Source organism: Saccostrea echinata, unplaced genomic scaffold (genome assembly GCF_033153115.1).
Source record: "Saccostrea echinata isolate AGI-Se365-2 ecotype Australia unplaced genomic scaffold, CSIRO_AGI_Sech_v1 ptg000016l, whole genome shotgun sequence".
NCBI classification, from domain to species: domain Eukaryota; kingdom Metazoa; phylum Mollusca; class Bivalvia; order Ostreida; family Ostreidae; genus Saccostrea; species Saccostrea echinata.
Window position 1 is genome coordinate 4,985,853 of NW_026889765.1, and position 22,128 is coordinate 5,007,980.

General features: G+C 33.5%; 1 long non-coding RNA gene across 2 annotated transcripts; it reads right to left on the reverse strand.

Moving 5' to 3' along the window:
- Positions 1–211: 211 nt before the first annotated feature.
- On the reverse strand, positions 212–21,899 carry LOC133188375 (uncharacterized). 2 transcript variants are annotated; one of them, XR_009721284.1, is made up of 5 exons: positions 21,843–21,899; positions 13,880–14,038; positions 2,254–2,381; positions 2,045–2,148; positions 212–1,367 (listed from the first exon to the last, which is right to left on the reverse strand). It is a non-coding gene; the product is annotated as an uncharacterized LOC133188375 (long non-coding RNA). The 2 variants fall into 2 exon arrangements; XR_009721285.1 differs by lacking the exon at positions 21,843–21,899 and adding an exon at positions 19,493–19,527.
- Between the last annotated feature and the right edge of the window lie 229 nt (positions 21,900–22,128).

The window sequence follows — 22,128 nt, forward strand, 5'->3', positions numbered from 1 at the left end:
CCCCCCCCACACACACACTTTTTGATGTTGTAAGGTCCAGCACTGGCAAATTCCAGGATTTGGACAGTAAATCACCTTTTCTTTTTTGCTTGTTAGATAATTTCGGGAAGTCCCCCCCCCCCCCCACTTTTGGTCAGTTTGGTTTTTTTTTCTTTTGAAACTGTTGCTACGAGCCTGCTCTAGATAACTCACGAAAACAAAGAGTCAAATAATAGTTTTTAACCTTTATTCATTTGATCTAAAATTGACAGGTTAACGAAATAATAATATAGTACATGTACCAAAACTGAAAAAAAAAAATTCTTGTCTTTTGCCACCACAGTATTTTTAAGGTCATATGCAATGTACATGCACTTTACAGTGAACCTTCCAACTGATAATTTTCAGAGAAAATATAATTGAAAATCATGATACCATTAGGTGTTCTTTGACAAAAAAATCAGCATACATTACATGTATCAGGAGTTTTGAAAAAATATCAAATGATGAAAACCCTTGCATTTTTTAAAAGAAAAATCCCCCCCCCCCAAAAAAAAAAATGTTTTATGTGGTATTTTCTTCAAAATTTGATTCAGATAAGGTGTGCAAGCATTACCAGGTATCATAAAATTGCACAAAGATCTTTCAATTACTGGATTTCTTAAATTATAGAGAGAATAAGAAAATATAGTTCAAACTATACTGCGCATATCCTTAAGCCATATCATGTTAAAGACATGAAAGTCAAACACAAATTTCAGCAAACAGGAAGTCTGTGAGCCAATGCTCACTAGTAATACCCCCGCTCTGATGTGAATATACACTCTCATGAATCCCACAATATGGCATGCCTAGTCAAAGAGAGTGTCAAAATTTCAAGCATCTTTGATGAGTAGTTGCTGAGAAAACTGCAACAAAAAATTGTTACAGACAGACACACAAGGGTAAATGAGTATACCCCCCTACTTCAGAGTGGGGGTATAATTATAAAAACTGTTGCTTACTACTGCAAATGATCAATAAAAGATCTCTCATTACAAATTTTACCTGTTATTAATCTACAAAAATTTTCTTGATTAATATCTTTTAAAAAATAATTTTTATATAATTTCACATCTACATCCCTACTGATACAAAAGCTTCCAGACATTGAAAGTTGCTATTCAAATTCATAATAAAGTTGTTGAATAAAATCCACATATTCCTGGTACTTGACAACAGATAGCTTGAAATGGACAAAGTCTTTTTCACATCCTCTGTTTCTCAAATGCTTTTCCAAATTAAATAAATAACTTTAACTTTATAATATTTAGACAGTACTGTGACTGAATGTCTTGAATTTAAACACTCTTTTTGAAGTGTATCTCTCAAAGGTTGGCAGCCTTGAACTGTAAAAAAAAAAAAAGAAAAGAAAAATCTCTATTAATCTCTAAAACTTAGAACAATCATAATTGAAAAATTTACTTTGCTATAAAATAATTACAAAATAACTTACGCACATGTATAAAAAACAAATCTCCCTAAATGACACATTTCTTAACCAACATAAAATCTTAAATGAATGGAATCTTTGATAATGATGTTCAACACACTCAGTTGTCAAAGCTGAATTAAGCATCTAAGTTAAAAAAAAAAAAATCAAGGCTTAAATAGTACATGCAGAATCATATGATCCTGTCCACAAGTTTTGATGAACTAAAGTAGATGTTAACATTCAGTTGAAGTTACCCCAACATATGTACGTATTTTTTTAAATCAAGAACACAGTCAATGTCAGCTATTTAACATAGAGAAATAAAATTGTTTATCTAGATGCACCCCCTTTCTTCTCTTATGTAGATTTTCCTTATATACATGTATATGCATACAAGTTATTAATCCTAAATCACTTTTTGACCCGAGAACAGCTGCAAGATAATTTTCAATAGGTTGCTTCCCCTTATGTGCATGTGCTCCTTTTCATGAAGTTTTCTTTAGTTAAATTTCTCAAGATTTTTCAGATTAATTTTTTGGTTAACAAATAGTACTGTGTCATACAAAACTCACAACTCCTCTCATATTTTACCTTATCTTCCTTTTGTTAACAAAATCCACTTTCCCAACTTCTCTCTCTGCAGTGAGTCTATCATTAAGTCATTAACTTGTCTTGTCTCCAATACAAAAGTTTTCCTACACAACAGGTATATAAAAAAATAACAACCTTCATACATGTAAGTTGATATGAAAATATTAAATGTACATACATTGTAATTTATTGAAAAAAATAATTCTAACCTGGACAACTTTTAGCTTGGTTGGCATTGTTATCATCTCTGTTGGCATAATGTAATCTGAACTTTCTAATTTACCCTTCTATCAGTTGGCTATAGTTGCTCGACACATACCAATTTTTTATCCATTTCCTGAAAAAAATGAAATTCTAATTTACTATGTGTATCAAAATGTTATTCCTTTTAAAAAGAAACTTACACTAGTGATGCAGGGGACCTAGGTTAAATCCTGGTTTGGTCCATCCCATATTTATTTGGTGCCATTGATCACCCCTCGACTTGCAGGTAAAAGGCTTGCCAGGGGTAAAAAGAACTTGAGTTGTGTCTTCAAGGGCAAATACAATTTAAGGAGGGAGGAATTTGGCAATCAGACAGGCTTGATCCCCATCGCCAGATCACTCAGTTAATAAACATGCTAAAGCACCTGATTAGTGATACAGAGGGCTGGGTTCAAATCCTGTTCTTGCTTATGCAGCATTTTCCTGTTACACACCTAATGTCAATGGCAGAGAAATTCAAGAACTTTCCTGTCATCAATAGACATATATTTTGGTGACTAATTGTCTGAGTTCAGCTATATGGTACATGTTAAATTAAACTTTTTACCTCAAAGGCTAAGAACATAAAAATTACAGTTTTCTTAGAGACAGTATACTAGGCAATCTGGATACATTTCCTTTGTCTGACATGGAAAAAAACTCCCATATTCATGACAGGTTTTCTTAATTTTTCACTGAAAATAACAGCTTAAAATATGATTTTTTTAAATTTTGTTTACCTAAAAGTTATGCCCCAATACACCTTATTTGACCAAGTTATAGTCATTAAAGGAATCTATTTCTCAAATTAAAGAAATTGTAGGCTCCTTTCATTTACTAATTCTTGACCTTAAGAAAAAACCGCAACAAATATGTTTCAAAAATTGACAGAAAAAGCGATGTCGGCCATCCGTATGGAACAGCGTCCAATCATAAAATTATGTATTATCTAAAATATGGTTGAAACGATGTCAGAGACAAACTAATTATTCATTGACAAACATCTAAAAATTATTAGAATATATTTAGGTCATTGATTTGAAATTGGTATATATGATTTTTCAAAGGAGAGTACAATTTGAAAGACAGTACAAAAAGTGGAAAACTACTGTTACTGTTATTTGATGAAAATAAAATTATGACATGATTATATAATAGTGTTGTAATTTGCATGCACTATGCCTAAATAGTAGTCAGGGTTTGACACATGGTGCACGAGCCGGAGGCGAGTGCACTATGTGTCAAACCCTGACTACTATTTAGGCATAGTGCATGCAAAGTACAACACTATTGTTATTATTATGCTGACTGCTGTACAAAAACGACAACATCTTCTCCATTTCCAATGTTTCATCACTTCTTACATTCATGTTAGTACACCCCTATCATGACATCACATTGTGCTACATATACATTATCTTTTTTCTTTAATTTTGAATGATCCATGTACAGATACATGTAGTTTCAGAGAATTTTAGTTGAGTGAAGGGGAAAAAATTGCAAGAAACTATTTTAGAAAATTAATTTCTTTATTTTTTTTTCTTTAAGTGTAAAATATTTGAAACTAAGTTTTTATATATTATAATACAGTGCTTTAGACAATGTCGTCTGTGGCGTAATCGGTAGCGAGTCAGACTGATGATGTCGGGGTCGTGAGTTCGATCCATGGCGTGGGAGCTGTTGGATTTTTTTCAGAAAAAGAAGCCACACACTAGCTATTTCGGCATAGTATGTTTACGATATATAATTCCTTAGAACACTATGCGAAAATAGTTGGGTATTGATTATATAGAGACAAACTGAAAGGAAGCATAATAATGTGTAATAAATAAAACGCAACATCGGACTGGGCTCTGCAGCTATATACAGGAAGTGTGCATACTGATGATACTCTTAAATTATCGTTTATTGAATTTTAAAAATTTACTCCATTATGGTCTATATGTAAATATCACACACACACTAGCAGTGCATGTGGCTAAATCAAGAAAAAATTGTATGTGCACCACAAATACTTGATAATCATAGGTAATAAGAGATAACAGAGCTCACCTCAACGAATGTTGTCTTTAAGTAAGGCAAAGTCCCACACTAAACTAATAATCTAGTAGTCTGCATCCCTACATGTAACATTTATGCAATTTTAGTCTAATAGGGCTTGCAGTTACTTGGGAATGGACTTAACTAAAAAATTTAAACTAGTCACTCATCCAGAAAATGTAAGTCAAATCCACCATCTGAAGCAAGTTTGAGAGTGTTTATCCCATGATGCATCATCATGCAAGTTTGGTCCAGATTGCCCTTATAATTTCTTGGTAATGGACCTGTTAAAAATCTTTAAACCTGGTCACTTATCTGGAAAATGTAGGTCAGATCCAACATCTGAAGCAAGTCCAGTAATGTGCATCCTTAGATGTATCATCCATGCAAGTTTGGTTAACACCAGGCTTATAGTTACTATGAAATGAAATCTGCTCCAAAAACTTTATCCTGGTCACTCATCCGGAAGGAAAATGTAGGTCATATTCAGCATCTGAAGGAAGTCAAGTATAGTGTGCATCCTAAGATGTATCATTTGTACAAGTTTGTTCAACCTAGGGCTTATAGTTACTTGGAAATGAAACCTGCTTAAAAAACTTTAATCTGGTCACTCATCTGGAAAATGTAGGTCAGATCCAGCAATTGAAGCAAGTCCGGTAGTGTGCATCCTTATGTGTATTATCCATGCAAGTCTGGTCAATATAGGGCTTATAGTTACTTGGAAATGCTCCTTTTAGCTGAATTTGCAGCATCTGAAATCTTGACTGGTGTAATGAAACATACTAGAAGCATCCTTCATGCATCTCTGATTAATATAGGGCATAGAAGTACAGCTGACCTTCTGTTTTTTGAACACGGATATATCTCAAATACCATGGATATGTCGAAGTTATATTTTGAAGTCCCATCTGCTTTCAACGTTTTTGGAAATTCTATTTTTGGGAGGCGGGGTGAAGATTCTCTAAGTTTCCAGAATTACCCTGAATATCTTAAATCCTTGGTTATCTCAAAGTATTTTCTTTGTCCCTTTGAGTTCGAGATAATGAGGTTTGACTGTACTTGAAAAGAAATCTGCTCCAAAAACTTTAACCTGGGATGCGGACGCCTGCACTGACGGTATTACATAAGCTCCCCAACTTCGTTGAGGTGAGCTAAAAATTCAAAATCCATATTCTTGACATTATCATGAAACTAACTTAATGTCATACTGGGCTGTGTAGCTTGTATATACAATCTATTCACACCTATAATTTTTGTGAAATAGTGTATATTGTTTAATTTTTATATATTTACTAAATCATGGTCTATATTAAAATTATGTTGTAAACATTTGGCAGAGTGGTCAATATCAAGAAAATTATGGCATTTGTCTAAGAACTTTCTGGACAACCCTCATACAAGTACTCGTTTAACTCAAAAATCTTTATTAAGGTCATAAAATACCCAATTTTCATCTAGAATGTCACAATGATCTGCAAAACTCGAAAGGAAAAAAATTGGTGGTACAATTTGGTGAATGAAAATGTATCAAACAAAAATCTAGCATAAAACCCATTATTAAGGTGACCAGAGATATATATATATGATCCTTGAAATTTAAAATCTTTATTAAGGTGACCAGGTATTCAGGGTTGTCCATAAGAACTGAAATAGAAAGAGGACATTTTAAAAGTGGAAGGCTGTCTTGGATTCCTCTGCTAGTGAGGGTTGAGGGGGCAATGCAAGAATAACTGGGGGGATTATGTCATTACGGGCGGCGAATTTACCTGGCCCCTGAATCTTGAGAACAACCTTGGGTATTCTGCATTTAAGCAACATGATTCCTCACTATTCCTTAACATTGAAGAATAAAACATCCTTAAAAATAAAAAATCTAGCTTACATGCATTAACCCATCATTAAGGGGACCAGAGATATATGCATGATTCTTGAACTTTAAAATCTTTATTAAGGTGACCAGGTATTCAGGTTTGTCCATAAGAACTGAAATAGAAAGGGACATTTCAAAAGTGGAAGGGTGTCTTGGATTCCTCCTCTAGTGGGGTTTGAGGAAGCAATGCCAGAATGACAGGGGGATTAAGTAATTACAGATGGGGAATTTCCCTGGCCCCCACATCTTGAGCACAACCTTGGATATTCTATATTTAAGCAATTACATTTAAGCAATTATTCCTCACTTTTTCTTAAAACTGATGAATAAACTAATCCTATAAATCAAAAATCTAGCTTACATCCATGAAACTATCATTAAAGCTGACATGAATTCTTAAAAGCGCAACATTTGCATCAATGTATGACTTGTTTCATACCAACTAGCCGTATTCTGCCATATTTCTTTCAGATACCTTGTCTTATTGTAACAATATATACCCCAATGCCCTCGTTACACTTGAGTGAGTTTTTGGTTTGGCTATCGACGCGTGCACATCTCCGACAGTAAAGTATCTGGGAACACATGAATTGATGAAAACATTTCAAAACCACAGCAGATATAAAAACAGTCATAAAGATATTTATAAGTATTGTTTTGAATAATATAAATGCAAGTTTGGAAGAAAAAAACATAGTTGTGCATGTTTTTTAAAAGCATGCCAATATACAGATATATAGCATAATTAACTTGGAATAATTCACAGTAAAAATTGTACAAACAATTTGCAATTATCTATTGTAAGAATGGAACAAACAACCAGCATATTTGATATGCATGTCCATATGCAAATATAATGGTGCATACCGAGAGAATGCGTTGAACGCTGTAAACTTATTCATACCTGGAAAATAGACCACTGTACCCGTTCGAAGATGTGCACATGCCGAGTGATTTACACCTTGTATTTCATTGAAATATGCATCGCAGAAAAGTAATAAACTCTATAAATACTCAACAGTAAAGACGTTGTCATGTCATCATACAGCCTAGCACTCAAATACACTTAGTCCGTGCTGATCAGATTTTGGTCAGCTAGGGAAAATATCAAAAGTGAGAAGGGGAATTAGTATTTACGTGACTGAATAAAAAAATAAGAAATCATTAAAAGAAAGTCTGATTGCTGTTCATGAAGTGAAACTGAAAATTGTCTAGATCTAATAAACATACAAACATTCTTTGTGTGTTATATATTGCATTACAGGCTTCATATATAATTTTTTAATTATGAAACAAGTCCTACATTGATGCAAATGTTGCGCTTTTAAGAATTCATGTCAGCTTTAATGATAGCTTCATGCATGTAAGCCAGATTTTCGTAATTATCTAAAAACTAAACTGAGTAGTTTGGTATGAGAAAATTATTTAGAATACAACATCAAAGCATCTAACCAAAACACAAATTAACAAATATACACACACGTGGGGAGTAGGGGGGGGGAGAGATACTCCCTTTTTTGAGAGTGTCTTTCAGACACGTAGCATTGTTTTTGAAAGGGGACAGCCGGAAGAAATAATTGACACTTTACTGAAAAATCTTTGACAAGCTAAAAAAATGCTCTGGAAAAATGGGAGGGGGCATCCCCAATCCCCGCGTTCTACAGGCCTGTCTTTAATGGTTAATTTTGTAAGGATTTTTTTTTTAAAGAATGGCTGGTTCTCCCCACTCTCATCCAACGATACTGTAGTGAATACTCAAATATTTTTCTTCTGAAAATGATAGTATGAATGGAATCTGTCCTCCCCCTGACTACGGATTTTTTTCAATCCCTTTTTTCCTTTTTCATTTTTCCCCCAAGTATTTCGGCATTTTTCTGAACCCCTCCAAATTTTTAAGTGCCGAAAGTTTTGTTTTTGTTTTTTTGGCTTATCAATCATTTTACTGCACCCTGCTCCCCATCGCATATACACATTTTGAGAAACAGTGCTACATGCCTGTTTTATATGTATGTATAGGAAGCCCATCCAGTTTGAAAATTTTCCCTAGGTAGTATAAAATTTGATACCTATACAATTTCTTGTATTTTAAGAGAATCTGTAAGGATTACTTGAAACCCTACCCGCAAGATTGTGGATAAATACTTTTTTGCATTTTCATACAAGTATACACACACACATTCTCTCTCTCTCTCCCCCTCTCATGTAAGCATACATGAGTGGTTTCAAGAATCTCCTCACTTTACATTTGGGTACACGGTTAGAACTATTTCAATTACCAATGTTACTTTCATATATACTAGGGATGTCAATTTTATTCGAACAGCTTAGTCGAATAGTTGGAGGCTTTAGTTGAATGATAGTCGAATATTCGTTGAAATTTAAATTAATTTTTCATGTCATTTTCACTATTTGTCTTTTATAGACTAGTTGTACAATATTTAACCTACGCTATCACCATTATACAACGAATTTCTGATTTGTAAACATTTACGTAGTACAATAAATACTATACATCTACATTTATCCAATGCATTTGATTTCAAAATTGATATAATATTTACTGCACATTTTATCTAAAAGCAGGATATCAAATGCTTGCATTTGTCCTTTCTTGTCATAACGAGACTACATGTACCCGTTAATTGAAGCCATTTCTACGTGTCGTGTCAGTGACCTTTGACTGGTTAAAAATTTAAGCGTGCCTCTTATAAAAACAGAGAGAACTTTTAATTATGAGATTTTGTGCAAATTATCAATACAATCTTAACAAGAGGCCCAGGGGCCACATCGCTCACCTGAGCACTATGGCTAGGAAAAAGCAGAAATCAGTTCAGTCTTGAAAGGTTGAAAAGTTTAAATATAAAAGTGGTTTGGGGGGGGGGGGGGATGAATTGAACAAATTTGAATGTACATTACCTGAGGATGCTTCCAATTAAATATGACCAATCATGGCTTTGCTGTTCTTGAGTAGAAGATTTTTACAGATTTTTCCTATGTATTCCTATGTAAAACTTAAATAACCCATTGTGGCCCCATCCTACCCCCAGGGGTCATGATTTGAACAAACTTGAACCAATATCACCTGAGGATGCTTCCAAATAAATATGACCAATCAAAAGTTTGCTGTTCTCGAGAAGAAGATTTTTGAAGATTTTTCCTATATACTCATATGTAAAACTTTGATCGTCCATTGTGGCCCAACCCTATCCCCGGGGGTCATGATTTGAACACTACCTGAGGATGCTCCATTGTGAATATGACCAATGATAGCTTTGCTGTTCTTGAGAAAAAGATTTTTGAAGATTTTTCCTATATATTCCTACGTAAAACTTTGATCGTCCATTGTGGCCCCACCCTACCCCCAGGGGTCATGATTTGAACAAACTTGAATCTACACCACCAGATTATGCTTCCAAATAAATATGACCAATCAAAAGTTGGCTGTTCTCGAGAAGAAGATTTTTGAATATTTTTCCTATATACTCCTATTTAAAACTTTGATCATCCATTGTGGCCCCATCCAACCCCCAGGGGTCATGATTTGAACAAATTTGAATCTACACCACCTACAGATGCTTCCATATAAATATTACTAATCATAGCTTTGCTGTTTTTGAGAAGAAGATTTTTGAAGATTTTTCCTATATACTTTTATGTTAATTAAAACTTTAATCTTCCATTGTGGCCCCACCCTACCCCGGGGTCATGATTTGAACAAACTTGAACCAATATCACCTGAGGATGCTTCCATATAAATATGACCAATCATAGCTTTGCTGTTCTTGAGAAGAAGATTTTTGAAGATTTTTCCTATATACACCTAATAGATGTTAAACTTTGATCGTCCATTGTGACCCCACCCTACCCCTGGGGGTCATGATTTGAACAAACTTGAATCTACACCCCCTGAGGATGCTTCCATATAAATATTACCAATCACTGCTTTGCTGTTCTTGAGAAGAAGATTTTTGAAGATTTTTCCTATATATTCCTACGTAAAACTTTGATCGTCCATTGTGGCCCCACCCTAACCCCAGGGGTCATGATTTGTACAAACTTGAAACTACACCACCTGAGGATGCTTCCATATAAATATGACCAATCATAGCTTTGCTGTTCTTGAGAAGAAGATTTTTGAAGATTTTTCCTCTATATCCCTATGTAAAACTTTGATCGTCCATTGGGGCCCCACCTTACCCCCGGGGGTCATGATTTGAACAAATTTGAGTCTACACTACCTGACAATAATTCCACATGAGTTTCATCTTTCCTGGCCCATTGGTTCTTGAGAAGAAGATTTTTCAATAATGCCATTAATTTTTTGCTATTTCGTAATTATCTCCCCTTGGAGGGGGGCGTGGCCCTTCATTTGAACAAACTTGAATCCCCTTCACCCAATGATACTTTGTTTGATTGAAATTGGCCCAGTAGATCTAGAGAAGAAGATGAAAATGTGAAAAGTTTACGACAACGCCAACGACGACAGACAACGGACAAATTTCGATCAGAAAAGCTCACTTGAGCCTTCGGCTCAGGTGAGCTAAAAAGACTGCATGATATTAATATCCATTTAATTACACTCATAACTGTCCCCCAGTTTACATGTATTTACAATTTTGTAACAGCTGTTTAATATTCTTTATGAATAGTTGCATCACGTCAGATCTTATGGAATTGCAGGTTGAAGCTTTATAATTTGAATCTACAAAACCAAACAATTCTTGAACGTCCTCTCCATTTACAACAATCAGTGGTAAACAATCCTTGATAATCATGTTTGTGATAGCAACATTTTTATTTCCGGCTCTGACATCCCTAATATATACTAATAGTGTAATACATGTACTTACTCAACTTCAATTTAAACCAAAACATGTACTGTAGATTATTTTATATACACATAATTATGTCTGTTCTTGTCGGTAATTGTATCAATCATGCTTGTAATTTGTGATGCCTGAAAGGGCCCCGATTTGAAAATAATCTATGTACAGAAACAAATTGTTCAGTGTTGCTTAAATTTACGATATATTAGTTTTAGTTTTATATCTAAAACAGTTGAAGCCAGTTCATTGTACGTATTTAAATATATTTGATCAAGGAAAATCCAACTTTTTTCCGACGTTTGTTTAAAATATGTTGAAGAATGTATTATACATATTCCACCCCCACCCCCTCCTTTTATTTTCTTTAAAAGATGTAAGATCTGTAACAAGAATGTATGTTTATGTATTAAATTTGATGTAATGAAGCCACATTCATGAACTATTAATACATATATCGAAACAGTTATTTTGATTTCTGAAACATTTTATTTGCGTGACTATTTTGTGTAATCAGGCAAAATACCAGTGTCACTTTCACCTTTGATATTTTCCCTGACCAAAAATACTGATCAACAGGGACCACATGTGTTTAAGTGCTAGTGACTATGTGTTTACCGTTGAGTAACAAATGGATTTATTTCTTCCGTGATGCATATTTCATTAAAAAGGAAGTTATTCTCTCGACATGTGCACATCCCTGTACCGATAGCAGTATTTCAGGTAGATTTTAAAGCATTCGATGCGTTTTCTCGGCATGCATGCATGTACATCTGAATTTGTTATACTTGAATGCATAAGTTGCATAGTATGTGCATATACCGTGTAGCAGGCATAATGCTCAATAGTACAGTGTTATTTGAAAAATGAGGTAGCATGTGGTAGCCTTTTCTTGTTTATTGTTCAAGTATATGTGTGAATCAAACTTGCACGTGCTATTTTGATTTTAATGCATTGCATCTAAATTATTCAAAATTTAAATACTTCTTTATGGTTTTCAGTAAAATTCCTAGTTTTTCAGATTTATGGTATGTTCCAAAACTGCTTTATCAGAGATGTGTACAGGTCTACATGTTTTTATGTCAGTTCATGGCGTGTTCCAAGACTTTGCTATCAGAGATGTGTACATGTCGACAGCCAGGTTAGAAAATCACTCAAGTGTAACAAAGGCATCAGGGTCATCAGGGTTTATATAGCCGGTAAAATAAGAGAGCGAATCTGAAAGAAATATGGCGGAAAAAGGGAGTACGAGAATGAAATAAGTTGTACCAGGATGAAAATATCGCATATTTAAGAGTTCGTGTCAGCTTTAAGGGGACCAGAGATATATGTATGATCCTTGAAATTTAAAATAATTATTGAGGTGACCAGGTATTCAGGGTTATCCATAAGAAATGAAATAGAAATGGGACATTTTAAAAGTAGAAGGGTGTCTTGGATTCCTCTAGCTATGCTAAAGGGGGCTGAGGGGGGAATGCCAGAATAACAGGGGGATTATGTCATTACAGGTATGAAAATTCTCAGATATTATAAAGTTAAGCAACACATTTCCTTACTACAGGCAACTCCAAATGGCTCAAACTTCGATCTTTCGACGTTCTTGATTGCTTGAAATATTAGCCTTAGGTCTAGTAGCCCTTTTCACAAAAAAACTTAAGTTTTTGCGTAAGATTTTAACTTAAGAATTTCTTACGACAAGAACACATTCGTAGCAGATTGAAGTTAAGATTTTATTTACGACAGATTTCATCCCTAGCAACGACTTCAATATGCTTTATAATCCTTAAATAAGTGGGTGAAAATAAAAATAAAACTTAGTTTTTAACATTTGTCAGCATAACAAACATTATTGACAACAAATATCGAATGCAATCGTTTGTGAAGCAAGGAAGTTTAAAATCTATGTCACAATCAAAAGTCTGACATAAAAGAAGGTCATAAGTGAAACTTACATCATAAATATTTTGTAGTGTAATTCACTTAAATTTTTGACAATGATTGTGAAAAAAAATATAAAATATTATTGTAAGTTGCTTTACAAAGTTCAATTTAACGTGTATTTTGGTTTTTGCGGTTATATTTTTACAATAAAATCATTTTTAAAATACTTAAGAGAGGGTTGGGGCTCTCGTAAAGTTATGACAGATTTTGCACTTACGACTTTCTTAAGAATTTTTGTAAAAACGATTTTTATCATAAGTTTTCACTTAAGATAAAAATATGTTGTAAGATTTTTTGTGAAAAGATCCACAGATTTTTTCCCTATATAACTTAGCAAATTTTCTCTTGATCTCTTAACTCTCAATCTCTCAAAACCCTCAAAGTTAAAATGCAGACCCGCTGTGCATAATCTATTGTATTTTACCATTGATACCTCAAAGTGGATATGTGTACAGCGTTACATAATTAACAACTTTACCTTCACCTTTAGAATATATTTCTTTACAGTGTAACTAAAAGATCTTTAAGGTGACCAGATTCTGAAATTATATATCATTCTTTCTACATGCAGTAAAACACGCTTATAGCTAACACACTTATAATGAATTGACTCTTAGAGCAAAGTGATTTTTATTCCCTGTGATTTTAAAATATATTGTAAACTTAATGGATATATAAACGAATTACACTTATAATGAAGCAAAATTTTCCATCCCTGGCACTTTGTTATAAGCATGTTTTACTGTAATTCTTACAAAATTTTGTGATAAAATATCAGGAAAAAGATGACTTTTGGTCACAAAACTTACCTGAATGGAATTGCATGCATAATTTTATTTTAAATTTCTTCAAAACTAAATATTCTAATGGTTAAATTTCATCAAACAAACAGCCCTAGGAATCAACACTTTAAATTACCTCAATTAAACACCAAATCCTCCTTCCATTCTCATAGTTGTACAACACTTCTTCTTCATGTAAGTCCTTTCTTGTTAGCATGTATATGCAACTGTTTTCTTTTACCAAAACTTTTAATTCGATCCACTGATTGGTTTGTTTCATTTTCATTGTTGACATCTGTAGGGAAATAAAAGCTTCATAATTACAGGTATTTTAATCAAACTCAAAAGTACCTCTCTTAACAGATTATTAATCACTCTAAAATCTAAATGTTTTCCTTAACATGTAAATAAGTCATAACAAACACATTTTTAAAATATAAATATATATATTTTTTTAATCTGTAACCTACTGTAGTAGAAAAGGAATGTATAAAGAAAATAAAAGGTTGGAATCGAACTAAGGACACCTGTTTCACTAGTCAAATGTTCTAACCATTGAACTATCATGGCTGATTCATATAGTCTAAACTACTATTTTGTTCACTCCTTCAACAGTCTTTGATCTCAAAGACACGTAACAAGTTCACCTATCTGGAATTAATCACAAGCCCCCACCCCCACCCCCCCATCACACCTTTGTTTGAATTAAAGGAAGCTTTAAACACTGCTCACTGAAGAGTTCTACATTTAGTATAGGTATCTCTCAATACCTCAAAGTATGCAGGACTGCAATCATGTGTTGTGGGTTTGTGTTCAGTAAAGTGTGCAGAGTTATGCCTAGGTCACATTTAAGCTGATGGTCAGGCAAATCAAATTTTTGTCGTATCGTCAGCTTAAAAACATGATCAGCCGACAGTAGTATCGAGCGACGTGGAGCAGTCACATTAATTCCTAAGAACACTGGTAATTTTCAAAATTTAGATAATTCTAAGTTGGCCAATAGTCACCCAATCATCGTTCACTAAGCCACAGTTTGATTTTCACCATCAGCCAACATTTACAAAAACCCAATTCCAATAATGTTGACCCATCGACGACCGACTTTAAGAACTGTCTACCAATGTTCGGATGATGATTGAAGGTTGGTCGACAGACTATTGTACGACTGCTTCAATTGAAGGAATCGACCACCAATGCAGAGAAAATTATAACATGGCCCAACAGACACAAAATTGGTAGGCTGACAAAAAAAGAGGTCAAATTCGGGCAAGACAATGGCAGATGAACAGCTGACTGTTGCCTGAAGAAGGTATTTTTGCCTCAAAAACTGTCACCTGTTGGTCTTTCTTGGAAATGTGACTGGGGTTTTTGAAAACATGTAAACATTAAAACATAGACACTTCAAGGTATTGAGAGTAAATAACAACAGATTATGCATATCAAGACTGCATTCTGACTTGGAGGGATCATGGATTTCTGAATCAAGAGACTGAGAGTTCAAGAGATCAAACGTATTGCTTAGTTATAGAAGTAAAAATATCTTTGTAGTCACCTTTTCATCACCTGAAAGATTGGAATTTCCCTACTACCATTTTGCTTTCTTCTTTGTTTCGTTCAAAATTCATTTAATTTTCCCTTTTTTCTCACCATTTTTGCAATGAGGTCAGTCTTATTTGTTAAAGGATTTTGTGTCTAATACAAGGAGTAACATAACCACAATTCAGATCATAATAGAATTTGGCATACATATTACATTTAAGGAGGCTGGGGGATCAACAAATTCAGGGTTAGAAACTCCTTAAAACTACAACTCACAAATAATTGCGAGTACCAAGAAAGTGAACTCGCAATTTTATAAGACTACTCGCATTTTTCATATAAAGTTAAATTCATATAAATTAAATACATGTAACTTAAGGAAAAAGTAACTACTGTACAATACACAAAACACAACTACAGTGTGACTTTTATTTAAATTACTGATTTAAATCAAAGGCATTGTGTTCTGTCATATTATATAATTTTGCTACAATTTCAATGCAAAAAAAATCAACTCGCAAGTTTTTGCGAGTTACTTAATTTTTAACTCGCAATTGGGGAATTCTAACTCGCGTTTTGCGAGTTGTATATAGTGAATTTCGAACCCTGAAATTAACCACAAATTAACATCCAGATTTAACTCAATTTTTTAGATATGGTATCTTAAGCTGTGAACTATCATTTGGCAAAGAAAAATTTCAAAAATTTTAGTTTTAAAATTTGATCATTTTTTATATCTTCATATGGAGCTCTTCTTCTAATGGAGATCAATATAGTCTAAAAATGGCCACAACCCCCCAGCCTCTTTAAATCTTCACATTTTGCTGCATGTTTATGACATCATGGTATGAAAATGAAGTCAATATGTTGATGACTTGTGTCAAAACCAGAAGTCTCTGATGAGACTGTAGCTCTGCTGGTTTGTACTTTAACAATTTTTTTTTAAAATAAATAATTTTTAATTAGACAATTTCAATATTATTGTGTGTGTTAATTAATTTCACATGTTATAATGAATATTGGACCATAATCTGTCATTGTAAGCTGGCAACAAAGAGAAAAGTATAAATTCGAAATGCAAGTCATGTACACAAAACGAAAGTAGGGTCCTGAATAAGTCCCGTGCATCTTGTTATATCCGGAGTCCACTGTACTGGGTTTCTGGTCTTTGTTATGAACTAAATTTTTGTTTTGTAATACAGAGGAATATGAATAGCAAGTTTAGTTATTACAGATCCAACCATATTTTCATTAATTTTGGGGATAAATGACTATTGGGAAAATTAACACATTCAATTGGGAAGAAAGGTACCTCTTTTGAATTAGGAATGGGGCCCTTGAATGGCCCTAATTATAGACAATCGAGAGCCCTAAGGCATCCAGGTGTGGTTCCCCGACAGCTTGGCGAAACGAATTGAATAACTATCCTACCCCCCCCCCCCCCTTGGGATCCCTAATTCTAAATGTTATATGCAAAGCCAGCTGTTATAATACTGCTAATTTCTTTTCCAAAACTGGTTGTTTTACCATTACTTTCATCACCATGCCTCAAAGAAAAATCCAAAAAATTTCAAGAGTGAGAATAAAAATTCTTTCTGATGGTCATGAACATACACCTGCCTACCAATACATAGCTATACACATGTGGTAAGCACTTTTTATGGCTGTAATGTATTACCGAACATTTTCTAATGTAGTAGGTTATCATTACAGAAAAAGTTAAAACCTGCAGTTTTTAACACACCGAAATTGGATTCCACGTAAAAATACTAATTACAGTTTGTGTACACAATGTGGCATGATTATCTCATGCAGAAAGACGATGGGATTGGTTAGTTACGCTTCATTGCATATGATACCTGTGAAATTGATTTCAAATTAATGACATTGTTACATAATTTAGCTAATAAAAAAGAAATATTACCTCTTTACTTGACTACTGACGACATATTTATTATTCATTTGGCACATTATCAGGTCTGGACGATTTTCAAAAATGGAAGTCAAGAACGATAACTGAAAGTTGCCATAAGTATACATCATATACACGTAAATATTTTTCTGCCCAATCAGAACACAGCATTTTTACACATCCCAAAACATATTTCAAAGGGGTTAAAGTTAAAACTGAATATGTATCCAATATTCCACCATCTGTGCTCACCCAACGGTGATACATGTACTGTTAACATACAGGGTTTTTTCTAGGTCTTTAAATCAAGAGCCTGGGCTTTTCTATTTGGAAAAAATAGCAAAATTTGGTTGTAATTAGCAGCAGGGACCTATATATTGTTAGTATATAGGTCGCTGTTAGCAGATTAGAGAAAATATCATATTTAACACTTTTTTTTCTAAATGAATTCGAGTTTTTCTTCATTTGCAAGGTATTAATTGATTTATTTTACATTCAGTTAATCAGTTTATGGAGCATGCCTTTTAAATTTTTTTTAGCATCATTCCTGTTACATGTATACATGTTACTGAGTTCGATGGACATTATTCTAACCATACTTGTTTGTTTCGATTGTCTTGTGTGCAGGGGTGTGCAATTACCATCGCCCGACGCCCGGGGCTACCAATTTTAGAGATCGGGCTATCATAAATCTATATGATACTGCGTTAGCCCGTCGGGCTAGTAAACACTGGTAAATCTAAAACGAAAGTATACATATATTTACGGCGACTGAAATGATGTATGAATTAAATTTGTTGTAAAATCATAATCTTTAATTCGTTTTAACCTATATGTTTTGTGTGTTGCTATCGCCAGTCGTTTCAGTGACATAATAATTACAGCAGGGACCTAGTATATAAGTCCCTGATTATCATAGTCGATAAAAATAGGGAGAAAAAAGCGCAAACCATTATTTGTTTTATTTATTTCAACTTAAAGTGGCAGTACGGCGCATCTCATCAAAAAACTGACTTGATAAAACTTTCCGACAAGATTTGGAATTTTTTTACTACTCATAAATGTATAAACTTTCAGAAAATTACAACTTTCACAATTAAATAATTTTGATTATTTCATTAAAATTAAAAGTTATTTATGGGACGTAAATATATACATCGCAACGTGTTCGGGGTTCCACATTCCATGCTATACACGCATGCGTAGTTTTCATAAACAAAACAGCATGGTTAGATGGTAAGAGAAGGAAGCCCGGTAGAGCCTGCTACATTGACAAAGTCGACCAAAAAGAAACTGAAAATAGAGCTTGAAAAAGCAACTTTCCTGACTAAAATTTAGTTTGGGGATTTATATTAATTGTTGGATAAGGAAGAAACAGGAACTCGGCGACACTCACGCAGCTCAGGGCTCGTGAAGGTTCTACTTGACAGGTTTGTTGATACTTATTATCATTTCTCATTTTTCCATCGCTTTCAAAGAAAAAAAAATTAGTGTAAACTCAACATAAAAATACACCTATGACTTATAAACAATGTTGCCGTTTGAAGTGCTAATTTTTTTAACTGTGCGGAAAAATATTTTGTTTGACATTTGCCGCGATAATGTATGATTTGGTGGTTTTTCCTTTCTCGGACCCCAATACACAAAACGTCAACATTTGTACTTTCAATCCTGTTAAATTGCCTGAAAGCAGACTAAAATCTTTACGATTTTTATTTTAGATTATTTTATCAGAAAGTTATGATAATCTGCTTTTGACAATTGCTTTTACCTCATATTCCCTGTTATTGTAAACTCTACAGTGTAGGCACGTGCTATTTTAGAATTCACGTGGTACAAATAAAGAGATCTAAATTGCTCCAGTTCGTACGACCCTTTGATTTCCGGCAGATTCTAATTAGGTTAATTTTGTATGAAGAGAGAATATTTCTGTTTCTCAAACTGCTTACATCAACTTTATACCTCATTTCTTAATGATATATTGGGTAAATTTGAATAAAAAAGCACACGTTTTGCAGCCGTACTGTCGCTTTAAATGTTTTTTTTTAACCTTTTTGTTATACTTATACATGTATTGTTTTCGGTAGTTAATGGGCTAGTGACTGGCAACCTCGGGCTAGTAACTTTGTTACTGCCACTAGCCCGACGGCCTAGTAACTAATTTTTGTAATTGCACACCCCTGCTGTGTGAGTTTTTACGTCCACTGTTCTTGGCAACTTAGCCCATCTTCCCGTTTCTGACCACTCCATATTGACTTCGGTACAAATTATGAGAGCAATAAATTCCTAATAACTTACCATTTTTTTTGGTTCTCTCCAAATCTTTGCATTTACTTAGGCGCCATATTGAGAACATTAAGAATTTCGAACCCGATCTAAATTCAACGGATTTCTCTAAAATCCATATCTTCTGAGTAATTTTTAATAAAATTTTAAGCTCCTTCAAATTTTCATTAATCATATAAATCACATTTCTCCCATTATTTTGAGTACAACTGGAAGTACATGTTTCTCATTTATTCTCATTTATTCCTTGTAAATAAAATTTCACATCAAATATTTATCTTTGTTTTACTTTGTGTTGCTGGAATTCAGTTCAACCTGACTATCCCAAGAGCAGACTATTATCCCCTCTTAGGGTAGCAGTACAGTAGAATAGAGGGCCGTAGGAACAGAGAAGTGGTAATGGTGGGGAATGTTGGACACAAGCCCCCCCCCCCCTCCCCTGAAGAAACACTCAAAAATATCATTTTTGAAACAGAGTAGATCATAATTCATTTGTTTAAAGTAACACTGCTAGACTTTCTTTATTTTATATGTGAAAAATGACTTCAAGGATGCACCAGAACCCACCAAAATGCATATTCATTTATTAATGATTTTAATTTAAGGATTGCACAGGATTGAGTCCTGGAAAAATCTTGTGGGTGGCATATGCCCCCCCCCCCCCCCAAAAGGTATATGTAACACAGGCACTTGATTCGATAAAAAAAAATTAACCCATAGTATAATAATATTGCGTTATTACTACACTATGGGTTAAAAAATTTATTACTGAAACAAGTGCCTGTGATAAGTAAGTAGTAAGTAAAAATACTAATAAAAGTACTTCATAACACACTAATTGGTACAGTGTGCCCCAAAGAGGCATATAAGTAAGAAGTAAGTACAAGTAAACCCAATTTTATTTATACACCAATTAGCAGAGTTTTCATACATGTAAGTACATGTATCATACAACAAAAATATGTATGTATACTTATCTTGAAGCTTTTTTGACATTTAAATCTTCTATTTAGAATTTTATTGATTTTTTTTTTTTAAATTGGGTAGTTGTGGTACACTACCCCCGTTTTATATCCTTTTTCTTTTGCTAATAAATACATTTTATCATTTCATATAAAGACTTCAAAATTATCTTTGGTAGACCCAGGATTTTTTAAAGGGGGGTTCAACAGGCTAATAATGGGGTCTGAGCCAGTGAGGGCCACCTTGTGGCCCCAGTGGGTAAAGGACAAAAGCCCCTTTAAGCTCCCAGGATTTGGGTCCTTTTTAAATCAGTTTTGTGAGTTGTGTTATGTATATTTTATGTATAATAAAAGCAATATCTAACCAAAAAAAAAAAAATGATTATTTCACCTTTACTAAATTTTGGCACACATGAGGGGGAAGGGGTATATAGAAACTGTTTTAAGAACAGTTTTTTACGGTTACAGAAATTTCATATTCATCCAGGATTTTAAATTTAAAATACGAATAATAGATTTACCTCCTAAAATTATGTTTCTGGGGAACATAACAAATTTTATTTTAATGCTTTATAGGCAGTGAAAAGGAATTATACACTTAAAGACCTTGAAGACTCAGATTCATATTTGAGTTGTTATTTATATAATTATGATATATGCTGATAAAACAGATTATGACATAATATTAAAAAATAATATTTATACCTAAAAATTATAAAATGTAGTACCTAAGAAAATTACATGAATTAATAGCAAATTATTGTTACTACAAAATAACATATCTTTACTTATAATATCTAAAATTACAGACAGAAACTGTTTACATCATTGAAAACTGCAGAATAGAGTAAAAACCTCTGCAATACCTTAAATTCTTGAACATGTAATTGTAGAAGTAGTCTTTGACAATATATGACAATGTAAGTCTTGTTCAAATCTTAAACCAAATTTTACTCATTGTTCAAAAACTAAAGAGTGTCATAAAAGGAAGGAAGTGGTTTGTGTTGCATTAATTTTTGTAGAATCGTTTGTTATTGTATCTCAAAACACAAATTTCAGATTCTCGTACACAAGAAACCCCCCCCCCCCCCCCGCGCGCGCTTACTATCAGCTTCTTTAAATAATGCGTCAATCATATCCATGTTTCGAACGTCAAACCATGAGCATCCACAAACTTAATAATTAATTAAAATAAATATTTGATGATTTTTAAAAAGATGTATCATTATGAATGAAAAGAAATTAAAAATGTGTATTCAGAATTTCCTCGACGTTCGCTGTTAGTCAATATTGACGCTATGCAAGCGCGTCGTATAAAAAAGGGGAAAATAATATACAAAAGACGTATAAAACATAAAAAAACAGCTGCAAATGATAGTAAGTAACAGATTTATACTTACGAAAAAGGATCCAAAGCACTTCGAGGCGTCTGCCATCGTCTTCTTTTCTGGTTCTCCAGGTCGACCGGAAACCAGGCAACTTATTGCCAGACAAACATGAGTCATTTGTAGACAATGAATTTTCGAAATTTTAAATACTGAACTCACGAATGAATGAAGGGTAAGAAAATATAGGAAATGATTAAACTAAATGGGATATTAATTAAAACTATTCATATATAGCGGATTTTGATTAATATTACACATTTTCTCTGGGCGACTTAATAGATATATATATTCCTATGAA